The 24,047-nt window shown below is 42.7% G+C and overlaps 1 pseudogene; it reads left to right on the forward strand.

Annotated features, from left to right (window-relative positions):
- The first annotated feature begins 249 nt into the window (after positions 1–249).
- Positions 250–387, forward strand: LOC114702597 (annotated as a pseudogene).
- Positions 388–24,047: the final 23,660 nt, after the last annotated feature.

Raw genomic sequence — 24,047 nt, forward strand, 5'->3', positions numbered from 1 at the left:
AGTAAAGCCTGATGAGATGCTTTCAATCCATGGGACTCACATGATAGAAAGAAAGAAAGCCTCCTGAAATTTTTCTCATGACCTCCATAGGCACACCATGGTGCACACATGTGAGCACGTGTGCAAACACATAGACACAGACATACACACACGTAAACAAATGTAATTTTTTTAAAAAAATCATGCCTAACTCATGTGTAATTAATAATCAGTAGGACATATGTTTTAAAAACCAACCTGAAAAGCACTTGCATGTAGTTTTGGTTTTTGTATTTTATTTAACTGTAGACAAGGACTTACTTACATCTGGGGGCAACAAATGAATCCTTATTTTGCAACCCAGAACTCACTGTTCAGTATGAATTTTGTATATTTAGAAGGAACATGGCTATAGCCATGGCAGCCAGGCACATACTGATAACCGTTAAGGTTGGCTCAAAGAATAAAGAGTTAATCATTGAAAACAAAAGATCAGGTACAAAGTGAGGTCCATGCTACTCCATGCAATGGGAGCTCTTGGCTCCTATGGGGACAGTTATTCCTGTTTCCAGTATGGGACTACCATCATCATAATACCCTTCTCCAAACTTCTGTAAAATGAATGGGGTACTTTAAGCATGCGACAGAGTTCGCAATACATTTTTATTGATTTGTGGGAGGATGGACACATAGGCTTCCTTCAAAGTCCTTAGATGGCCTGACCATATAAACCAGAAGAAACCATGTGTTACCCATAACTGCATGGAGTTTGTTATCAAGTAGCTATTGTCAGGACTTCTGTCCCTCCCTGCCACCCTGTCTCCTGACTGAAGAGACAATGAGCTCTATAAGGAGGAACTGTCTTGTGGAGTGATGTGTGAGCCTCCAAAGACTTCATCATTCACTCAGAGATGTTGGCACGGAGTCAAGTTAGTTCTTATGTGACATTAAAAAGCTCACTTCACTGAGGAAAACAAACAGATAAAGAACACCCGCTAATGACTTCAGAAGGCCAGAGAGCAGCTGAAGTATTGTTTTTTTAAATGCAGTAGATTTTAAACGGCATTTCCAATAATGAATAAGTCACCCAATTACTGCACTCTTCTCATTCTGAACACCTGTCCCAATGATTCGCAATCCCCAGAGTGACTTTTATTTTTAACAATATTTATTATTATGAGTGTTATCACATTAGACAAAATCAGCTGGAGATGGAGGCAGCTTTGGCTGCTGCACTGACGGCATCCAGACACTGTGGATAGAATGGTTTTGCCTCCCCCGCTGGGTACCACAGCTGCTCTGAGCTGCCATTACTGTCAGTCCCCAGCAGACAAGGAGGGTGATCTCAGAGCTGCCCTACAGAGTGAGATCATCTTAGGGGTCCCCCATGACTGTCACCTCAAAGGTTCCTAGAGAATTTCACAGAGTACCTGCTGGAGACATGACTAGGAAAAGCATCACATAGCAAGGGAAGGCCAGTGCTCCGGGAAATGGGGCTTTGTCATGGTCACATGGCTTCCCCTGTTTGCCCTAAGGAACTGCTAGAGAGATTTGAAGAAGGCAAAGGGAGAATGACTCAGAAATGCCTTGCTACATTTCTGTTTTACTCCTAAGATATGACCCAGAAAGCAGACAAGGGGTATTTATACAGTTTCTCGAATGTCCCTGACGTTCAACTTGTCACTTATCCTTATGAAGGATGTAATGGAGAAAGCAAGCTTGCACTGTGCATCTTGAGCACACTGTAAAACAGCATTCTGTACTATTGAGTCAGTGTGCAAGGAAGGCCTACTGTGCACTTTGTCTTCAAGGAGAGACAGAACACTCGCAGCTGGAGAGATTCTGGTTTGAGTAGGCAGAGGGAAAAAGGTTTGTTATAAATAGATAAGGGTGACAACACTGATAGGAATGCCTTTGGTAAATATCGAGCTCTTGGAGTTACCATATAACAGGAACACATGAGAAACACCTTGCCCAAGGTCAGAGAAAGACCAAATGCTTCAAGTGGAACTGGAAGATGAGAAGTTGGTTTCCTAGATGCAAGAACTTGAACACTGTGCTGGATAGCTTCCTAAGAAGATGGGCGATGAGGATAAAATAGCCACCACCATTTGCAAGTTTCCACTGTAGACTAGACCACATGCCAAGTGATTAAAACCTGTCATTTAATTTAATGCTGAGAACTGCCTAGCTGGGAAGGCATAACTCCTAAGTGTAGTCTTAGTTAGGAAGCAGAATTCAACACAAGCATTCCAGGGTAGACCTAAGGCTAGCTACAGTGCCTCAAACAAAGATGTGGGCATTGTCAGCGCTTTCTCCTTCTTGTTCTGCTTCATTCTCTGTCTCTGTCTGTCTCTCTGTCTCTCTGTCTCTCTCTCTCTCTCTGTCTCTCTCTCTCTCTCTCTCTCTCTCTCTCTCTCTCTCTCTCTCTCTCTCTCTCTCTCTCTCTCTCCTGAAACACCTCTTCTTTTTCTACCATCTATGATATAATAGAATCAAAGAAGTCTGACAGATCAGGCCTCTATCTCAAGGCCTTCAGCAGCAGGGCCACAGACTTCTTTCCCTATAAGAAATTTCACTGTAAAGATGTTTGTGGACTTGTTTCTATTCAATGCCTACCCCAAGACTAAACTCTATGGGCATATTAGGTTGGAAAGTGACAGTATCTTCCATAAGTACCACACATTGGACCCAGAGATATGGAGAAGGAACTTAGCAGCTAGTCTGATATGTTGCTAGAAAAGTAGATCTAAAGATGCCCTTTTAGAGTGTGAGACACTGGTCTAGAGAGTGAAGCACCTTGTTTAAAATACTGTCTCCCATTTATGAGAGAGCTGGCCAAGATGGGAAAGTATCTCCTCAGTTCTTTATAACTTATCGCAGACTCTTAGCCATATAGGAGCATCTCTATGTGATGAGCTCTCTGGAAGTCCTCAAGGAGAAGATTATGCTAATCTGTTTATTAAAGAAATAATGGGGGCTGGGTAGGCAGTGAGGACATAATCCATAGGAGGCTAGTAGGAGGCAGAATAATGTTAGGCCGGCATGATGGTAGCCTGGGGAGGGAGGCCAGTATCAATGCAGTGGAGTGTTTTTTGCCTGGGTCAGAATAAACTGGATGAAAGTTAATCTTCACAGAGGAATGTTGGGTAATGTAGTCTTGGCACTCATCCCATAATGCTGTTCTGTGGCTAGAGCCAAGGGAGGTCTGCAGTGCATTCTCAGCACAGCTCTGACCTGTGTGTGAACTGTCTGATTCCTCAGATGAGCAGCACAAGGCCAGACCTTCCTCATTATACTGAGAAATACGAGACATCCACGTTTCCATCAGGATCACAGACTTAGCCAATGCTGTCTTCAGAGGTCAAGGCTCTCAATCTGGGCATAGCAGAAAGCCAGGATGCAGAGATGACATATACCCAGTCCAGTCTATAACCAAGTTACAGACTGCAGTTCAGTCACAGTTCAGGTGGGAAAGTGGAACCCCCATGGAGACCCAGGGAGACTGTTCTCTGAAGTCTGTGGTCATATACGTTTCAAATCCTTCTTAGGTCCTGACACTAATCACTCTCTCTAAGGACCCTTGTGTCAATCTCCATCAGCTCTCTCCTCCCCTTTGTTCTGGACTCCAGCTGTCTTCACTAACTACTGCTCTGCAGTTCCTTCATCATCTTCCTCTCCCTTATCCTCTCCCTCTGGTTCCACCTCCGATGTGGTCTTCCTGGCTTTGGCTCCTGATAGAGAGCTATTTCTCCCCTGCTGTCAACTCCAGCTTCCAGCTCTTCCTGCAGAGTGGACTGGGGTGCTATAATTGTACCCCACCTCTTTCTGTGAATTTAACTCTCGGAACAAAATCACCTCAGCCTCTCCGCAGGACACTCCCAGGTTCTGGCTGCTTTGACCCCCTCCATCTTAGCCAGTCCCTTAGAAGCATCCAGATTGGCGCCTCTGCTTTAGTAAAGAGCACTTCACTTACTAAGTCCCTAGCTCACAGACTGTGAGTGCATGTGTGCCTGCATGAACTTGAGCATGTGTGTGCATGTTTCTGTGCTCATGTGTGAATGTGTGTACTTATGTGTGAGCTCACACCTATATATGTTCATACGTTGGATATGTGTGTGTGTGTGTGTGTGTGTGTGTGTGTGTGTGTGTGTGTGTGTGTGTGCTGTGAATATGTATGTGCTTAATGGAACGAAGGCCTCAAACTTTAAAATAAAACACGTGGGCATTGAGGAGATGGAAGAAGCTGGGTGGTTTTTCTTACCTTGTCCTTCTCTCTGCCTTTTGATTGGGAGCAGGTTAGAGGACCCTCCTGTGCAAGGTGCCTTCCTTTGCTAGAGGAAAAGGAGAAGAATGTGAACACACAGGACTGCTTCAGTTCCCTCCTGGTTCATTGGCCCTAGATCATTCCCCTTTGTTCATCTATACTTTCCCATTCTTCGTCAACTCTAAGTAACATAAACATACACAGGTTTCTCTATTGGTGAAATTATTAAGGCCACTCCACGTAGTTAAAAGGATATTTATTTAATGGCGTAACTTACAAATTAAGGGATAGGTAGGTCGCAGGGTCTGGGGAAGGTGTATCACAATCCAGGGGTGTTCTCTGGAGCTCTGCTCAGTCCACCTCCACCTTTCAGGGTCCCGGAACAGAGAGAGCCCTGGCCCATCCAGCTCTCCGGTCTCCAGGCGCCTCCCCTGGCCCCGCCTCATAGGCGTGACAGTTGCCAGAGTCTCAATGGGGGTTAGAACTTCCAGATCAAAGCTGGAATGGCTACCCACTACATTTTTCTGTTTCTTTGAGCCTCAGGTCTTGAAGCCTCTCCTGTACATTAAACTTACATTGAATACATTTACATGCTCTCTCCTACCAAGCTGTCTTTTGTTGTAGGATCCTATCTAGAAAAAGATATTTCCTTTCCATGGTGGTATATGTAAATTTTGAATTCGCGCACGTGTGTGTGTGTGTGTGTGTGTGTGTGTGTGTGTGTGTGTGTGTGAATTTATAGTAAGGTTATTTGCCGATAAACCCATCACAAATAGAAAATAGTTTAAGCAGAAAATTTATTTACTACATTTAACCTACCAAGCATAGTAGCTCAGCCTAGCCTACCTCAAATGTGATCAGAACTTTTACATTAGCCTGCAGTTACCATAAAGTGTTGACTGTCTCGTACCATTTACTGAATACTGTAGTGAAAGTGAAAAATGGGATGATAGGGAGGGTATACTTTCATAATGCTTATAACTTCATGCTAAATCAGATGCTGTTGGTATTATGTATTGCTTTTCAGATACAGGGTAAGTGATCAGAAAGGGTGGACAAGATAAAGATTAAGAATATCAATCTTAATTTGACATTCTTTCAGGTACAAAATCTGATCTGAGATAAAGTGTATAATGCTGCAATACTTTCTCATCTGGAAAATGGGAATAATAATATATGGTTTGGAAGACTTTAGAAATAATTTATGAGATGAGGTAAGTTATTATAGTCTAAATGTCATCTTTAATTTTTAACAGTAAGAAAAAAGAAAGTAGATCTTTCACATAGAATAATTTCACAACAAATGTGAAATTAAAGGCAAAAGAAATATACCAAAAAAATGTAGTCAATGCATGTGTGTGTGCTTTTGTTACAAAGACCCACCATGAGCCTAAGAAAAGCCCTTAAGCAAGCTACCTCCTTGTCTCCTTTTGTGTGCTGCTGAGAACATCTGAGATGGTCTAGCTAGCAGTAAAATACATTGGTTCCCACTTCACTCCAAGAATCGGAGGTAGGGCCAGCCTTGACCATCTGCCAGCTACAGTCAGTCTAGCAAATGGAAGTGAGATGAGGTTCCAGGTGGTCACTCAGTGGATTCACGGTGACAGAGCCATGTACCAATAGGCTCAGAAAGGCTCTTCTTATATCTCCGATAAGACCATAGTTCCTTCATTTATTGTCATGACAACTCATCAGGCAAGAGGCTAACACTGTTTAATTATGAAATGCCCCAAAAGGCTCAGGTAGTGAAGGGTTTGTCCCTAGTGGGTTATTTTATTTGGAGGTGCTGAGAACCTGAGTTGACAGGGCCTTACTAGAGAAAGTGGGACACTGGGAGAATTGTTCTTGGGGACACACCTTGTTCTGGCTCTTTGCTGTTTTTTTAATTCCTTGCCACAATGAGGAGAACAGTTTCCCCCTCCACATGGCCCTACTGCCATGTTGTTCTTCATTGCCCTAGGGCCAGTGATAGAGTCAATCCAATCATCAATCCAATCATGGGTTACATTCCTGAAAATGTAAGCCAAAAGAAGTCCTTCCTCTCTTAGGTATATATCATACACACACACACACATACACACACACACACACACACACACACACACACACACACACTATAAGAAACGAAGAAAGAAAAAATAAAGAAAGAGAGAGGGAGGAAGAGGGAGGGAGGGAGGGAGGGAGGAAGGAAGGAAGCAAAGAAGGAAGGAAGGAAATCTGACTAATACTGTGGTTTTATTACTGTGAAGAGACACCATGACCACTGACCATATTGACTCTTATAAAGAAAATATTTAATTGGGATGGCTTGCTTAGGGTTTCAGAGGTTCAGTCCATTATTATCATGATGGTGTGTAGGCAGATGTGGTGCTGGAGCTGAGAGTGCTACATCTTGCAGGCAACAAGAAGTGAACTGATTGTTACATTGAGTGAAGCTAGAGGAAAAAAAACCCTCAAAGTCCGCCCCCACAGTGACATACTTCCTCTGACAAGACCACACCTACTTCAACAAGGCTACACCTCCTAATAGTGCCACTCCCTTTGGGGGCCATTTTCTTTAAAACCACAGCAGGGGGCCAAGATAAAAAGGAGATGCAGAGATCAGAAACACCCCCTGTTCCAGTACCACAGCATGGCTGACTGAGAGCTGGAGAAGAAGGCAATCTACTTGCCTGGCTTCTAGAATCTTCTGTTAGTAAGTAACGGGGTTCAGCTCTTAGGGACTCTTAGGCCATGCTCCCTGGGAAGTAGTACCCCTCAAAAATGTTTAATTAAGATCCTCTCACCTTCCTAAAATAGGAAAGAAAAATCAATAAGTACTAAATGGTTACAATCCTTTGGATCAAAGAGGTTTTGAATAAGTCTATCTTTGGCTTTAGCCCTGCTCTGGCATTCCCTATCCACGAGCAAAAGATGTGATCAAGGTCTTTAGGAAGGAGGCAATGATATGTCCTAAATGTGTCATCCAGACACTTACCCATGTCTCACAACAGGAGTGGCCTCATCTGTTCCACGTGGAGGTTAACAGTTGGCTTTGTAATTTAGAGACATTACAAAATCTACTTCCCAGTCTTTGCTGTTATTCGTGGTGCTAGGCTATATTTGCTAAGCTTAGAAATTTGGGATGAGGAGGGAGTATGGGACCAATTAGCATAATTGATTCTGACAATCCAAGCCTTAGGGTCTTTGCACGTGCTCCCTCTGCCTGGAATGATTTTTCCCCATATGGGCTGGCGAGCTTCCTCTGCTTCCTAGTTCTTGACTCATCCCCTTCTCAGCAAGGCTCTCCTGATCCAAACTCAGCGTTTCCCTCAGGTTGTGCCATCTTATCGGTCTCCTCTGCTCCCTTTGTATCTCTTCTCTGCACTGACCACTTCCTAACACGGCAGAACCCTCGTTGGTTTGCCTTGTTTGTTATTGGAGCCTCTCTCAAGGATATAAGACCCCTTGGGACTGTAATATGCTCCAGACCCCTGGAATAGTGTTTAGAAGGAGCTCAGTAAATATTTAATGGAGGCTCTGGTTCCTGCTCCATCATTCATCTTTTCTTAGACCAGGGCAAAGCTTTGTTTCCTCTGACTGGGCCTTAGTCTCCTCATCTATTAAATGGGGGAGACAGTAACAGTCTGACTTTTTACAGCTTTGAGGATAATGAAGTGTGTTACATGTATTTAGATCAGCATTTGGTACACACTGTGTGCTTTATAAGTGTTTGTGAGGACAGTTGTTATGAACAGTGATACCCACGAGTCACCTACTATGTGATTGGAACCATTTCCTGCACATGAAAGGTGATCATATGTTTACTACTTGGCATGTGTTAACTATATTATAAATATTAGTGAGTGCTTTATTTCTTTTAATACATAAAACCACATAGCACAGTAATAGATGCTCTTTGCTCTGGTTAAGCCTCTCAAATGAAGCCTGCTGGGAAGGCTTAAGTTCACAAAACGATTCCAAGACAAAGTGTCTGAAATGAAGCTACCAACTTCAGCTCTATTCCAAAGGTGCAGGTGCTGTGTGCTTACGGGCCAGTCTTTCCTGCCTAGCTTTCAGTTTCAGTGTCTATAAGAGAAAACTCTGGGACTCTTTGGCAATCCACCTCCCACTCAAAGTTCAAATTCAATCTGAGCCCAGTCTCTGTTTTATAAGGATGAGTAGCATGCAATTTATCATATGGGTTCTGTTGATTGAAATTGTTTAAATTGGCTCCAAACAGACACTGTAAATACAGAGCACATTTTCTGCACCGACCTGTTTTGGGAACTGAGGCTGTGGCTTTCTCCCGGAGGGCTTTCAGTATATTTGCTGGCCTATAAAACGAAACTGCCTCCTCTGCTTTCTGCAGTGACTGCTGCAGACAGAGGCATGCTGAGTCTTCTCACATAGCCAGGGCTGAGGGGGTTGGGCGAGAACAGCTCAGCATAGCCCTATCAGGCAGTGGGAGGGAAGGGAGGCCATGGCTTACACCTTCTTGGTACTTCAAGGTGGAGATGAATTGCAGATCTGAGCGCAGAAGCAAGCGGAAGGCAATCAGGTATGTGGGACGTTTAGTTTTGACAGGAACCCCCACTTCCGGGGACGTTCCCAAACAGTGGTCCCTACAAGGTTTGGGTTTGGTTTTGCTTCACAGCCCCAGGTCCCCTCTTGCCCCATCAAGGGCAGGTTAGAACTCCCGAAGAGCACTCACTGCTGAAGCTGAGAAGATGGCGTTCAGGATCTGTAGCCACCAATCTAGGGCAGACCCCAGCAGGATACTGGGGAAAGAACTCCAGCAAAGCAAGAGGAGCGGCTGAGTGGGTTGATTGGACAAGTCACCCTAGGGATGTCGGAGAACGGACAGTACAGGGCTGATCTTCCATTACTGTAGTGCTGAACATACTGGAAAAGAGACATGTTACTGGGTGGGTCACACAAGGGAGGTGAGAACAGCGAACCCAAACCACGCATAAGGGATGAGAGAAATTTGGGGATGAGGGTGGGGTGGCCTAAGAATAAAGGGCATGAGAGGGAACAGGAAGGAGAGAAATGGCCCCATTAGCTGGCAGAAATGAACAACTTCGTGAAGAGGCTCCTCACAGTGGCCGGGCAGACATAGGCCTCGGCTCCTCGCGTTGCTCACTGCTGCCCCCATGTGTCGGGAGCAAGGCTGACAGCTCTGACACCAGTGCCCAGGCAAGGGCAAACTGCATGTCTCTGCAGGAATCCGACTTCCTGCAGCCACATAAACCCTGCAGTCTGCTTCCTCTTGCTTCCTTCCTTCCCTTCCCTTTTTTTAAACTTAAACACCAGAATTCAGTACCCTTCTCTGGGGCATGCAGCTCGGTTTTCTCTGGAGGCGAACTACGTGAATAGCGAATGTTAGGATATATATGATGACTCTAGCCGGCCTTTCTGTTTTATCTGGACCTTTGTAGCTGGACCCCTTGATAGTCAGTGAGGAGCAAATCTTCTGAGGCAGGAGAGGCAGGGAACGTTCCCTTTTCCTAGGGAAACTGCAGACACAACCAGGGTACAGGGATGGGAGTGGCCAGGACATCCTAATAGGTACTCCTGGAAAAAGATGTCTAAGGAGATAAGCAAGCTTGTTAGGCCTAGGAAGTGCCATGTGCAACTGGCGGAGATGCCCAGCAGCATGACAGACCATGTGGGATCCCCCAAAGGAAACATGAGGGTCCAAGTCAAGCTCTGGAGCAGAGCATGCTCTAGTTGTCTTCTTGCTGGCCCGTTTCCCCCGTGGATGTGAAGTTGACTTCTCTCCCACCACCAGCTTCCTGGATGCATGGAGAGGAACCTCAGAACTCCAAATGGCTTTTTGTTTGTTTGTAAGAGATCGCTTAGTTATTCTGACAAATTTCTTGGTGTATGACAATGTATCAGTGAAGAGCAGAACATATGGATTTCCTGTCCATCTTGCTAAAAAATATTCCTCTAAAATAGCATACGATAAAATGAGCAATATATTACAGTGAGCTATATAGCATTGCGCCGAGGGGACACAACCATTCCTCAGTTGTCCCTTTGTTCTTCCTTGTTTATTTTGAGGAGGGAGTAAGAGAAGTATCGATTAGAAATCCTGAGTGGGTCTCAAGGACTATGATGGAGATAGAGAACTATGAAGAGAGGAGAAGGAAGGGGAAGAGGAAAGGGGAGATGTAAGTCTTCCACCGGCAATCTTTATTGAACTTAAGGGTTAGAATTAGACCCCCTTTCAATATTTTCATAATTGGAGTTTTGTTTTGTTTCAATAGAGACTAGAGGCACTGTGAACAGAGCCAGGAGTGAGGTTAAAGATGTATTTGGTCTTACTCATTAGATTAGGATCATTTTCTGTTGGGGGCCAGAAAGATTCTGCTTGGAGAGAGGAGAGGATGTCAGAGTGGGCGGTTTTATGTATTCTCCAAGCAAAGCAGAATGACGATCCCAGAATTAGAAAATATAGAATAATCAGATTCGGTTTAACGCCTTCCCTTGCATGCGGGGGGATTACCCATAAGCCCCTTAAGCTGAAGTCTCAAGGGCCACAGTTGGTCCCATTTCTATTAAAATCTTGCCTAATGGGAGTACACAGTCTCTCTCTCTCTTCCTTCCTTTCTTTCTTTTTTTTTTTTTTCTTTCTTTCTTTCTTTCTTTCTTTCTTTCTTTCTTTCTTTCTCTCTTCCTCTTTTTTTCCTTTTTTAGAGGAAAAAGAAAAGGTTGATGGTGGTCCTCGGGTAGCTCTAAATGACACCAGTTCTTCTAATCACTCAATGATGCAGTGTGTTTGCCATCTAATTTCATCCCAAACACCCTAAACTGAAAATAAAGTGCTGTTTAATAGGCATGCAAAGATGTCATTTCATTTTGCTGAATGTTCTAGTAGCAACTACTAATTATTTAAATGTATTTTTTTTCCTGTAATTATTTGAAACAGACTATTCAGAGCTCCTCCATTAACTTCAAAAATATTTCGGTGTCCTACAGAAATTCAACAGAACAAATTTAAACAGCACTTTCTCTTTCTTCAATGGGCTGGGGGTACAGCTGGAAGAGGAGGAGGGAGGAGACACATCTCGTGCAAATGGAAACAACTTAAAAAGAAGGAAAAAGAAAGAAAGAACGAAACAGTGAAATCTCACCCTAAGCCCTGTCCTTTTCTGCTGGGCTTTTCTTGTGGCATTCAATTGCTTCCAGACCTTGTGGGCAGGTTACAGAACAAATCTCCCTGACACCACTTGGACCTGCTGCCTAATGGTGAGAGGTTGGGAAGCCAATAAAGGTAAGGCAGACCTGGGGAACAGATGACTGGGGAGGGCAGTACAGATGGATCCTATCACCTTCCAGGTCTGACATCAAGTTAACCACACCCCAAGTTCCTACTAATTTCATTCAGAATAACAAGAAGGGACCCAGGGACCCCATGACCTCCCCAGGTAGCTAAAAGAATTCATAAGTTGATAGTCTCTCCAGCTAATGTTTACTATTCAAACATTCCAAAGGTTTTAAGTGCAGAACTAGAGCTCAGGATAAATGGGCACACTAACAGTTAAAATGGAAAGACTTGATTCCTGCTGGAATAGCATTTACAACAATGTATTGGAAAACTTTGTTTTATCACTATAATTAAATACCTGGCACAGGATACTTATGGAATAGAGAGAGTACTTATGAGGTAGAGACAGGGTTGTTTGGGTCCCAAGTTCTGGAAGTTCATGTCCAAGTTTGGGTGACTCTGCTGCTTTTAACATAGGACATCACAGCAGGGGTGCACACTGGAACAGATGGAGAGAGAGAGAGAGAGAGAGAGAGAGAGAGAGAGAGAGAGAGAGTAAGAGAGAGAGAACCTCTTAATGGTCAATCTCTCAAAGGTCCTCAGCACCTACCACACTATCACTCTGAGTGCTAAACATTTGTGCATAAATCTTTGAGGGACCCACCCAAAGCAAGGGGTTCACACCTTTTTTCAGATGAACCTCCTATTTCTAATGAACACATCCCAGCAACCACTTCAACAACCCCACAGAAGCAGGAAGGAACTGAGCTTTGGTCCTTGTGCAAAGAAAACAGAACAGAGAGAAATCAATAGTTTAGCTTTTTTATTTGATCATTGTGTGGTATGACCTTATGAGCAAGAGATTTTCCTATAGCAATAAGGCAGGATGGTAGCAGGTAAACTCAAGCATGGGTGTTTGGCTGTCATCAATGAGTGTGTTCATTGCACATAGGTCTGTAGGCCTTTGTTAGAGCTGTATCAAGTACAGCTAAAACAGACGTGTGTCATTTGATAAGTAACACCCACACTCACTTTCACCTACACTGACACACATGGAAATGACTAACGATATTGGAGTCTACAACTCAGCTCCCTTGGAAAGCAGAGCTTTAAAAAGTAACTTCAGGCAAACATCAGACTCCTTGATAATGTCTCTCTCCCACCCCAGGAGTCTCTCCCCAGTCCTGCCTTCCCATCCCTGTACTCTGGGGCTTATCCTTAGTAAGTCACTTGCACACAACAAAAACAATTCAAGAAGTGAAACGTGTTTCTCTATACCCTTCTAATACTGAGCTGCATGACAGAGATCAAGGAACAGGTATGAACACACACCCCGAGAGAAGTTGTTGTGGGATGGTCTGTATGTCAAATTACTCTGATTGGTCAATAAATAAAACACTGATTGGCCAGTGGCTAGGCAGGAAGTATAGGCGGGACTAACAGAGAGGAGAAAAGAAAGAACAGGTAGGCAGAAGGAGTCACTGCAGCCACCGTCATGACAAGCAGCATGTGAAGATGCCAGTAAGCCACAAGCCACGTGGCAAGGTATAGATTTATAGAAATGGATTAATTTAAGCTATAAGAACAGTTAGCAAGAAGCCTGCCACGGCCATACAGTTTGTAAGCAATATAAGTCTCTGTGTTTACTTGGTTGGGTCTGAGTGACTGTGGGACTGGCAGGTGACAAAGATTTGTCCTGACTGTGGGCAAGGCAGGAAAACTCTAGCTACAAGAAGTTATACATTTTGTTTTTTGTAATTAAGCAGCCACAAATTTCCTATGTAAATATTTCATATTCTTAACAATTCCTAAAACAAAATCTCAATTAGATCCAGGTTATCTATGTAATGTTTATTTGATAATAAGAAATTGCCCCAAGAAATGACTATTGATGAAAAAAGACTTTCAGGTAGAAGAAGTTCAGGGTGGGTGGCTCCATTGCTTTGGGTGTCTATAAAGGGTGACACATGTGTGTGCTGTAACAGAATGCATGCTGTAGAAAAGTACCCATATTTCAAGGAAGGACGGAGGGCGATATCTGTAGATGGATGGATGGATGGATGGACGGACAGACGGACGGACAGACAGAATACACCAACAGCCTAAGAGCCACATGTAGGCTTCATTTGGACCCATAATACTTAGAACAGGATCCAAGTGGTGCAGAGTTGGTGGAGAGATTTCTCCAAAAGACAGACCTATGTGCGGGGCTATATGCATATTGACTGGTAGAACTGATATGTGAAATATGATGTTCAGAGATAAACTTATGGTCTAATCCTTCCGTATCTATAAGTGCTTTAACCTCTCAGGCATCATGTGCATCGTTTAATAATGAGGAAAGGGACAAGAAGATGAAGTGATGTGCTCCTGAGATCCTGACTGCTTAATAGTGCCTTTGATTTTTGACCAGCTTCTGTGTTAAGACTTTGATGTCCCACAAGCACATCATATTTCTCATATTCATTACCATTTCTATACAGCTTACTATCTTTTTTAACTGACTTATCCCTTCATTCTCTGTAATCATTACTCAAACCAAAAATTTCCTAGTCTTGATTCTTCCTTCCCCTTCATAGTCAATCAATCACAAGACATTTTCTTGTTCAGTTTCAGTTCATAGATGTCTCCTCCTGTATACAAAATATTTGGCTCTTACTTGCTTTCTTACCTGGCATGTGACTGGTCTTCTCAAATCTGTCCTCTATATAGAACAATATGTAAATTAAGAACTGTCATAGTTATCTTTAATTGTCAAATCAACACAGCCTAGAATCAGCTGAGATGTGAGTCATAATTGCATAATAACCTTTGGCATGGCTTCAAGGAATCCCGGTTCTTAATTGTTAACTGATATAGGAGTCAGCAGTCCGTGGTGAGCAGCACCATTCTCTGGGCAGGTGGTTCTGTAAAAGAGAGAGTGAGACAATCAGGAATTTTCCTCCAAGGTTTCTGCCTCAAGTTCCTGCTTAAGTTCCCACCCTGTCTTCCCTCAATGGATTGTTAGTCAGAAGCTGGAATAAGCCCTCCCCTTCCTTAGGTTGCTCTTGGTCAAAGTGTTTTATCACGGCAACAGAAGAAAACTAAACAAGAACCTTGACAGCTCAGTTTCCATGTAAAACCATCTGTGGCACCTTACATCCTTCAACATTTAGTGAGCTGGGAAGTCTTCCTTGAAAATATTTGTTTCTTTGCCCTATAACAATTCCTTGAAGAAGGACAAGCCAGCACAGCCTCGGGCTTCTATAATGCTGTTTGAAAATCTCTGAGTTATGGAATAAAATGGTCTGAACATGGCAATGAAGCTCCTTATACACTGACGCCTGATCTATCTCTCCAATCTTATTCTTTGAAGCACTGATAAAATGTTGGATATTATTTTTCTATATTTGTTTTACGGGTTAGAAAAATCAAATCATAATTAAATGTGTTCTAGGAGCTATATCAAACATATGGGGTGTGGTAAGAACCCAAAGCCCACATTCCTCATTTAGCAAGGGACTGCAAAAAGCCTCCTGGATGAGTATCACTGAACAGTATCTAGATTGCACTCTATTTGGAAAGAGAGAAATCAGAACATTTAATCCTGGCCCCTGGAGAATCCAAATAGAAACACTTAAGTACCTTTAAATGCACTCAAATAAAAACGTGCAATTAATTCAGCTCTAGGAAGGATGGGCTCCCAATCTATAAAATATTGACCTTACATGTTTGTAAGGACTTGGATAATGCATATGGAGGACTCTGTAATATTGAATTCTGAGTACATCTCAGGTAACATTAACAAATCACCTGTCCAGCTGGGGACAGGAGAGTGCCACTGAGTACCTGTCTTTTTAAAGAAACAAAGACTACTCGCTCATAGTCTCTCAAAAAGCAGATATCTAGTGTCAGCAACACTTTTGATTATTCAGAAGAAACCCTCTTATTTTGGTGGTCAGTGATAATAGATTGTTGGAGAGCTGGGTTCCAACTTTAACAGTGTACAAAAACTGTATGTAGTGGCGATGCCTGTAATTCTAGTACTGGGAGGGTGGGGGCAGGAAGGTTGGAATGTCAAGGCCATTTTTGGCTACATAGCTAGTTGAGGGGTAGCCTGGGCTACCTGGGGCCTTGTCTTTAAAAACCAAACAGAAATATTCTTATATTTAAATGTTGATTTGTTTTATTACTGTATGGATCAAACCGAGCCTGCGAATCTTGAAAAAGAACTTGCCTTCCAGGTTGAAACCTGTACCTCATGAAAGGCTTCAGATTTGCAGCCTAGAACCTCCCAGGATAAACCATCTAAGGGCATTCAGAATGGATCCAGACATCTTCTCCAGATGGTGCAGTTTTAGTGTATCCAGAAGGTGACTAAGGATCATCTGTAGAGAGGACTCCAGCATGATGGGTGAGAACCATCAAGCAGGCAGGAAATTAGAGGAGTCTCAATCAATCTGTGCTTTGCAGTCAAAGCACTCAGTCAGGGGGGAAAACAATAAAGAGGAGGCTCAAATCAATGAGCTCCGAGTGGTTTGTTTGGGACCTCAGCTCTGAAAAGGAGGCACATAAAACGCTGCTGATATCTTCCCCAGAGCACTTCAGTCTCTGCCACTCCTGCAGAAAACAACATGTAACACTATCACTTGGCCTGGGCTTTGTGAAGGGCTCACAAATTGGACCTTGTCTCTTAGAACCTCTCATGACTTCCTATGCTATGTTCAAGGAGATAAAAGCTAAACTCAAATATTTCAGCAGATAACCAGAAACCATAATCTTTTTCAACAGAAGAAAATAGAAATCGGAACACTAAGGAAAGAAATCACAGCAAAACTTCCTTCCCCTGAATTTCTTTTACCCAGCATTCCCCACACCAATAGTTACAATTCTGTCTTCCTCATTATTCAGGCTGAAGTGGATGCTGAGCTATCTCTCCCCTCTCCCTTCTTCTCTCTCCTCCCCTCTCATTCTCTCTCCTCTCCCATCTCCTCGCTTCCCTTTCCCTTCTCTCCTCTCCCACCTCTCTTCACTCAAGACATCAGGAAGTTCTGATGGCTCTACTTTTAAAATGAATTCACAATCTAACTACCCCACCATCTGCACTGCCCTTAGCCTCCCTCGGGCCGACATCTCTCTCTTGGATTACTGAAGCAGGCTTTGTTAATTCTGCTTCTGCTCTGCTTTCTTATGTCAGTAAGAAAAGGTTTCTGTATTCTGCACAAATAAGTACGAACAGTCTCTCTGTGTCTTAACCAGGAACACAGCTCACTATCACACTCAACACAGGTTAGCAAAGTCGCTATAGTTTCCATCAGACCCAGACTGACATAGCACCCCATTGCCTCTCACATGGTAGGGGCAAATTGTCCATAGAACCTTAAAGCTTTGATATGGAAGTGGATTACATCACTCCCATACATGTTTCATTGACCAAGACAGTCACATGACCGTAACAGGAATCAGAAATTGCTTTTGCTATAAAGAATGACTCCTTACTTGGACCCTCAAGGTAATAGAAAATGGAAAGCCTGGCATTTCTTCCTTCATTTTGGATTTGACTCCTTTTACCCTGGGTCATCAGCATACTCTTCCATATGGGCATATTAATCACTCAAGTATTTATCCATTAAAAAAAAAACGGTGATAACTAATCCACCTCATTCCCTAACACACCAAGATAAGAGTAACTGAGACATCTTACTGATACCTTTTCCAGCCTGCGGTTTCAGATGCTCCCAAAGTCCCTGAAGGTTTCCCACCATTCTTTTAAACACAGTCACCTTGGACTCCTGGAAAAGCAGCACCTTGAAGACTAACAGTCCATTCCCACTGCAGAAGAAGGTGGTTCTCCACAATGCTGAGGCTGCACCCTGCAGCAATAACAGTCTTCCTGTGAGAACCAGCCAGTTTCTCAAACAACAAAAACTTTCTCATACCACCTCATGAGCCAGAACTTTAGACCGTGGTCAACCAGACTACACCTTAGACTATGGTCAACCAGACTACACCTTGACAGAGACTGTTTATTTATGCATACCTTTTCTTACTGTTCCAATGTAGCTTCTGTTGGAAACTAAATCTCATGTTGTAGCTCCACAGATGAATTCAGGGTCACTGAACCCTTTGATCTCTTTGTCTTGTTGATGTGGTATTGATTAAATATCTGTTCTCTGCTTTTCACTATTACTCATCTCTTTAATTGATGTACTGAAAACAGGTAGCTGAGCCTCTTCCATTGGAGCTGCATGAACCCAGTCTTTTAAACTAAAATTTATATGATGTGGCCTTGCCTACCATCAAAAAGACAGCCTAACCACATCCCACGAGAAACATAAATAACTTGTAAACAGCATGAATGACTGCCACACTTCTCTAAGCATCTATTCACAACCTAATAGACCAAGTTGCCAGATGGTCTCACCCTTGTATCCTCCATTTCCCTCAGGGTCAAAGCCTGAGATCCCAGGATTGCTACTAGGTCTGGGATCTCACCTCCCTATTTGCAAATGTCCAGATTCTCATACTGTGCTCTCCATTCCAGCATAGGTGGTACCCTTCTGATGTCCAACAAGCCAGGCACATTCTCCTTTCAGGTCTTGTGCATTGGCTCTTCTCTCTGCTTAGAGCTCTTTGTCAGATACATGTGCCTTACTCTTTCACCTCCTTGAGTTTTTGTTTAAATGTCACTGTATTTAAGATTGCATACACATATTCCCACCTCTGACAAGGATCCACAGAGCTCTAGCTGCATTCTGTTGAGAAGTTCCCTTAATATCTCAGAACTTCAGCATTGTCCCTTGTAAGATTAGAATGATAGTACTCACCTTGCCAGCTTGCTGATTGTAAAAGATTAAACAAGAAAATGAATGAGTGGTTTTGACATTTCTAGCTGTCACCCCATATGAGGCTGATCCCTCTTGTTTATTCCTATGCATAATATCACACAATGTTTATTCAATGGTTCTTTGGGGGGAAAAATCCCATAATGGAGTCCTGGAAAGAATCTTTATATTTTTACCCCCCCCCCAAAAAAAATATCCTCAGATCTTTGTTAATGGTAAGCAAAACAAAACCAAATATAAACAAAACACTGAAAAATCTATGCTCACACAAGTTTGAGGAAAAGTTTTCCTGACTTATGGTCACTTTGGGGGGATTCAGAATTAACATTAACACATTAAATGCCCTGAGAATTCTTATAGTAGAAAAATGCACTCAACTGTATTTAACCCAGCATCCCCAAAACTTAACTGACCAAAGAATCATGTTTTCTTTTTCATTTTCCTTCATGCTGATGCTTATTACTGTCCCATAGAAACTAATGTTCTGAGAAACACAAGTTGGGAAATGCTGATCTGGTCTAAACCTCAGACTTAATTAGGGACTAAATCATTGACCAGAGAGGTTAAGTACCCAGCCTGCTGCTAAACAGAGGGAGGCACAGTGTGATTAGAAGTTGACTGGCTTCACCCATGTCAGCTTGCCCATGTCTCACTACCTTCTTGATGAATAAAGTCACTGCACACACACACAAGAGAAAAATACTTTCTCCCATTACCCAACATCACCAGACTCCCGCTTTCTACCCTGGCTCGGGATTCTGATTTCGCCAATCTTTTTGCCCTCTTGTTTTGTTCCTGAAGAGCAAATTGTTCTCTCTTATCCTTGGGCTCTCTGTTCAGTTTGGATTCAAGGTGCAGAAAAAAAAAAAAGCCAAGGAAGATTGTCTAGACAGACCTGTTAGGTATTATTTATGAGTGCCTTGGTGTCTTACTCTACTCTATGTCTAAATGAGGGGGAAAATTGCTCTATAAATAACAGCAATAATCACCCTGGACTTTGCCATGCAGGGGAGCTCACAGACTGAAGGGTTGATTACAAACGAGCTGCTGATCCCTAGACCCCTGCTGCCCCCGGTGCTCCCTGTACCCTGCGTGACCTGCCACGTGCTCATACATTCTTCATCATTTTTCTCACCTTCTGTACAATGTGATGTGACAGGTGGGTCTAGTCTTGGGATTAAAGTTTTCACGTGAGATAGATGAGCTGGGTCAGAGGTTGTACATGTGTGTGGAAAACACAGCTCCTGGCCTAGTCATATGATATTCTTTTCCCAGTGCACCCTCAATTAGAGGACAAAGGATGGAAGATAGCTCATGAGTACATCTAGATCTGTAGGGAAAATGGGCCAGCTAAAAGAAACCTACCCTAACCCTAGAGCCCAGAACCAGTAAAAGAAGTACAGCCTAGATCTGGGACCTGAGCCAATGAAAGAAACACTTTATCCCTGAATCCAGAACCAAAGAAACAGGCCCTGAATCTTAAACCAGTGCTCAAGAAACACACTTTGTCCCTGGATTCAGAGCCAGTGAAAGAAATATGCCCTGGCATTAGAATTAGAGCCAAAAAAAAATACCCCCCCTGCACCCCCAGAGTTGCAACACACACTTGCAAGATCTATGTCGTTATCTACAGCTATGGAGATTATGTATTTCAAAGGCCGGGGAAGAAACACAGTTTGGCTCTGAAATCAGGGCCATCTCTGCCCCTGACCAATGAAACTAACCAATCCCTGAGCAGGAAAAACTAACCAATCCCTGAACAGAAAATCATCTCCCTGGAGAAACTCCACCCCTAAGAAATCCTATATGAACCACCCTACCTGTTCAGTTACCAGCTGTTTTTCCACCTTGGTAGAGGTAGCCACTCTCCTGGACTCCTCCTTCCAAATAAATATCTTTCTCAAAAGAGTTTTAGGTGTGAAGATTTTCATTCACTGGCGTAGAGAAGAACCTTGCTGAGATATCGTTGGGGGACTGAACACGGTGGAGCAGAAAAAGTAACAACTTTTCCACAGAGCCGGAGGAGATTGCTGCATTTCTGCAGGGGTTTCCCCTCTATCAGAGTGAAGCAAAAAGGCAACATCTTGGGCTGGAGAAGAAAGGGAGCTCTGCTGGGAAGCCCCCTTAAATGGAGGTTGAACAAAGCTCAGCTGTAGTGGCTCTCCAGGAGAGGAGCAGGATTGCTATATCCTGCAGGGAGATCATCCCCCCCAGCACCCTAACTCAAGGTATAGCCTGGCACCCAAAGCAGTCAGAATACCTCCCCCCACACCCCCAGAGTTGCATAACACACTTACAAGATCTATGTCGTTATCTACAGCTATGGAGATTATGTATTTCAATGATATATGTTAATCTTAGATGATATGATATCAAGTGCAAAACAGTGTCTCTAGCTATCCTGATTTTTATGTGATTGTGGCTCTTATTAATTACCTTTTGTATACTTAATGAAGATTGCTGTAAGAAGGAAAGTGATCACATAACATGCTTTATTTGTAATTGAGTAACTTGAAGCTCAGATCAGTTATTACACACTTGAAGAACCTAGATGTAAGCCTTTACCACTGACTCTTAGTCTGGACTGTGATAGCCTTGCCAAGTCTTGAAGGCAGCATGTCAGAACATTCCTCATTTTCCAGCTCTTATACTCTATCCACCTCTTTCTTCTCAATGTTCCCTGAGCTCTAGTGGAGGAGATGTTGATAATGATGTCCCATTTAGGTCTGACAACTGAGTCTGGGGATAGATATCAGGGGTAGAAACATAGCTTGTGCTATAGGCATATGATAATACTCTCTTCCCAGTGCACCCTCAGTTGAAGGAGGAAGGAGGTGGGAGATATCTCTTGAGTGACCTGACTCATAAGTGGGAGGGGTTCTCCTAAATGGTTTCCTAACTGGTGAATTGGAGATCACTCAGTGGAAGCCAATGTCAAAGGCAATAGAGCCCCTAACTTTTGAGAGAGATGCATGTCACTATCCTTTTTTCATTCTATAGTTTAATACATTAACTCAATCTGCCTCTTCATGGAGACTAACTTTCATAATGACAACAAAAGAATATAGTTACACTGCCAGTATATTGCGTGCACGTGTATGTAAAATCTCTCAATTTCAGTCATCCATTATTATATAGTGGTGAATGTATACTTTTCCACCAAATAAAAATAACTTTAGTGCATCACTTTTCTTGATTATGAGAAACAATACATTTATTGTAAGCAATTCAGAAAATGAGGAAATACATAGAAAAGAATGTAAATGTTGGGCAAAAGTCAATGTAGACATGCTAAAAATAAGAGACTGGGTAATTAGCTATGAATGAGACATTGTTGTCTCGTTATTTTCCCCTCCTCTTACCAAGGCTCAGGGAATATAGAGGAATTAAGGCAGAAAAAGTAAAAGACCTGGAGGATGGGGAGGAGTTCTATGAAATGCTATCTTCTAGGACTGACATGGCCATTAGGCTCACAAACTCAAAGCAGCTCCAGTTATCTGTACAAGGCCTACACAAGGTCTGAGCAAGATTAAGACTTCTAAAACTTTAGCATAGATACATTAGGTGTTCTGCAATCCTCACCCCTTACTGAGAAGTTATTGGCAGTTAATAGCTACTGAGGGAGGGACATATTGTAGAATTTTATTTTAACTATGTAAAGATGTGTTACATTTGTTTATACTGCGGAATATTACTTAAACTATGTGAAGCTGAACAGCCAATAGCTAGGCAGGAGAGGCGTAGGTGGGGCAGAAGGAGGGGGAGGACTCTAGATTTGCAAAGAAGGAGCAGAGAATGAGGGAGAGAGGGACGCGCCCGGGACCAGAAGCCAGGCAGCCACCAGTCAGACAGTAGAAGCAGAGTAAGTAAGATATACAGAAGGAAAGAAAAGTAAAAAGCTCCGAGGCAAAATGTAGGTGAAGAGAAACAGGTTAAATTAGAAGAGCTAGTGGGACAAGCCTAAGATAATGCTGAGCATTCATAAGTAGTAAGAAATCTCTGTGTCAGGATTTGGGAACTGGTTGATGGCCCAAAAGACAGCCTGTCACAGGGACAATTATTTATTTTTGAGAGTGGGCAACTAGTTGGTTTTTCCATGTTCCAGTGGATGGTCCCACATCCATGCTCATATGGGCAGCCCTAATCAGCCATAGTAGGTTATCAAATAAATGTTCTGAAAAGATTTAAAGTTTAAAGGGGATGTTAGGGAATATATATATATATATATATATATATATATAGAGAGAGAGAGAGAGAGAGAGAGAGAGAGAAGGGCAAATAGGGGTATATATGATCATATTGCATTGTATGTATGTATGAAATAGTCAAAAATTGAAATGAAAAAAATGCAAACATCACCCCATCTTCCCTTTGACAGGTGATCATACATAGCAGTATGTTTGTGGGTGCTAGCCAGGCATGCCACTTACCCTCATTGCTCATGAGCTGATGCAAGAGATAGTTGGTCCCTCTAGCTCTGTTAGCACATTGGCTCGGTGACATCCATAAACAGAAATACATTTAATCAATTCTGGGAGGTGGCAAGGCTACAAAGAAGCCAATCGTGTCTGTGGCTCTGAGGCATCGCTTCTTAACTTGAAGAGCTCACAGTCCTCTTTGAGATTTGATGAAAGCCACAGGTACTTTTCAGAGTAAAGAGCACATACCTATCTATATACATAGAATATTTTACATACAACCCGAAGAAACCCATGGAGCCTCTGAAATACATCTATAACTCCCTTGAAGCCTTCAGGATTAAAAGACTCATTGTAGAAGAGGAAAAAAGCATTCATAACGTGCACCACAACGTGCCTTTATATATTTATTTGTCTGATTGTTTAATGCTTCTCTCCTCGATTAGATTGTGAATTTCACAAAAGCAAGGACCGTGTATTTTATTTAAAGATGTATGCCCAGTGCCTCTCAACTCTTGGTGAAATCAATTAACAGCTGAATGTATAGAGGAGTGAAAGTGTGTTTATGGGTTATCCTTTCACCAGGAACAACTTATACATTATATCAATAGGAGGACTGGCCAGTAGAGATGGGGCAGGGAAATGTTTGAAAGTATTTTTATAACACAGATATAGAAAAGATGGTAGAGTAGGTGAACACTGAGGGGAAGGATGCATTTGTTATCTAGGAGAAGCAAGGGTAGCTGCATTAGTTACTTTCTACTGTTGTGACAAAACTGCATGACCAAAGCAACTTACAGAATTAAGAATTTATTTGAGCACCTGGTTCCAGAGGGATATGCATCCATGATGGCAGGAAAGTGTGGCAGCCAGTACCAGGCGTGGCACCTGCAACAGGAAGCTGAGAGTTCACATCTTGAAATTAAGCATGAAGCAAAGAGAAAAAACTAGAAAGGAAGTGAGTCTTTAAGCTTTCAAATCTTGCCCCCAGTAACATACTTCCCCCAGCAAGGTAGAAGCACCTAAACTTTCTCCAGTAGGACCACCAACTGGGGACCAAGTATGTAAAATCCCAAAACTATGGGGAGCATTTCTCATTCAAACTACTGTAGCAGGTGAATTATAGAGACAAGACAGAAGTGTGCTTAGTTCTTTGAAATCTCTGCCCAAGGTTCTGGTCACAGTTATATCTTATTGCTTTCTTGATCCAATTTATCTAAACTGGACCAATGATGGGAAGGCCTAAGCTTCCCTTGCCTACCTTTTTCCTCCCTTCCTGAATTCCCACTTTTACTTGAACTCAA

This window comes from Peromyscus leucopus, chromosome 7 (genome assembly GCF_004664715.2).
Source record: "Peromyscus leucopus breed LL Stock chromosome 7, UCI_PerLeu_2.1, whole genome shotgun sequence".
NCBI lineage: Eukaryota > Metazoa > Chordata > Mammalia > Rodentia > Cricetidae > Peromyscus > Peromyscus leucopus.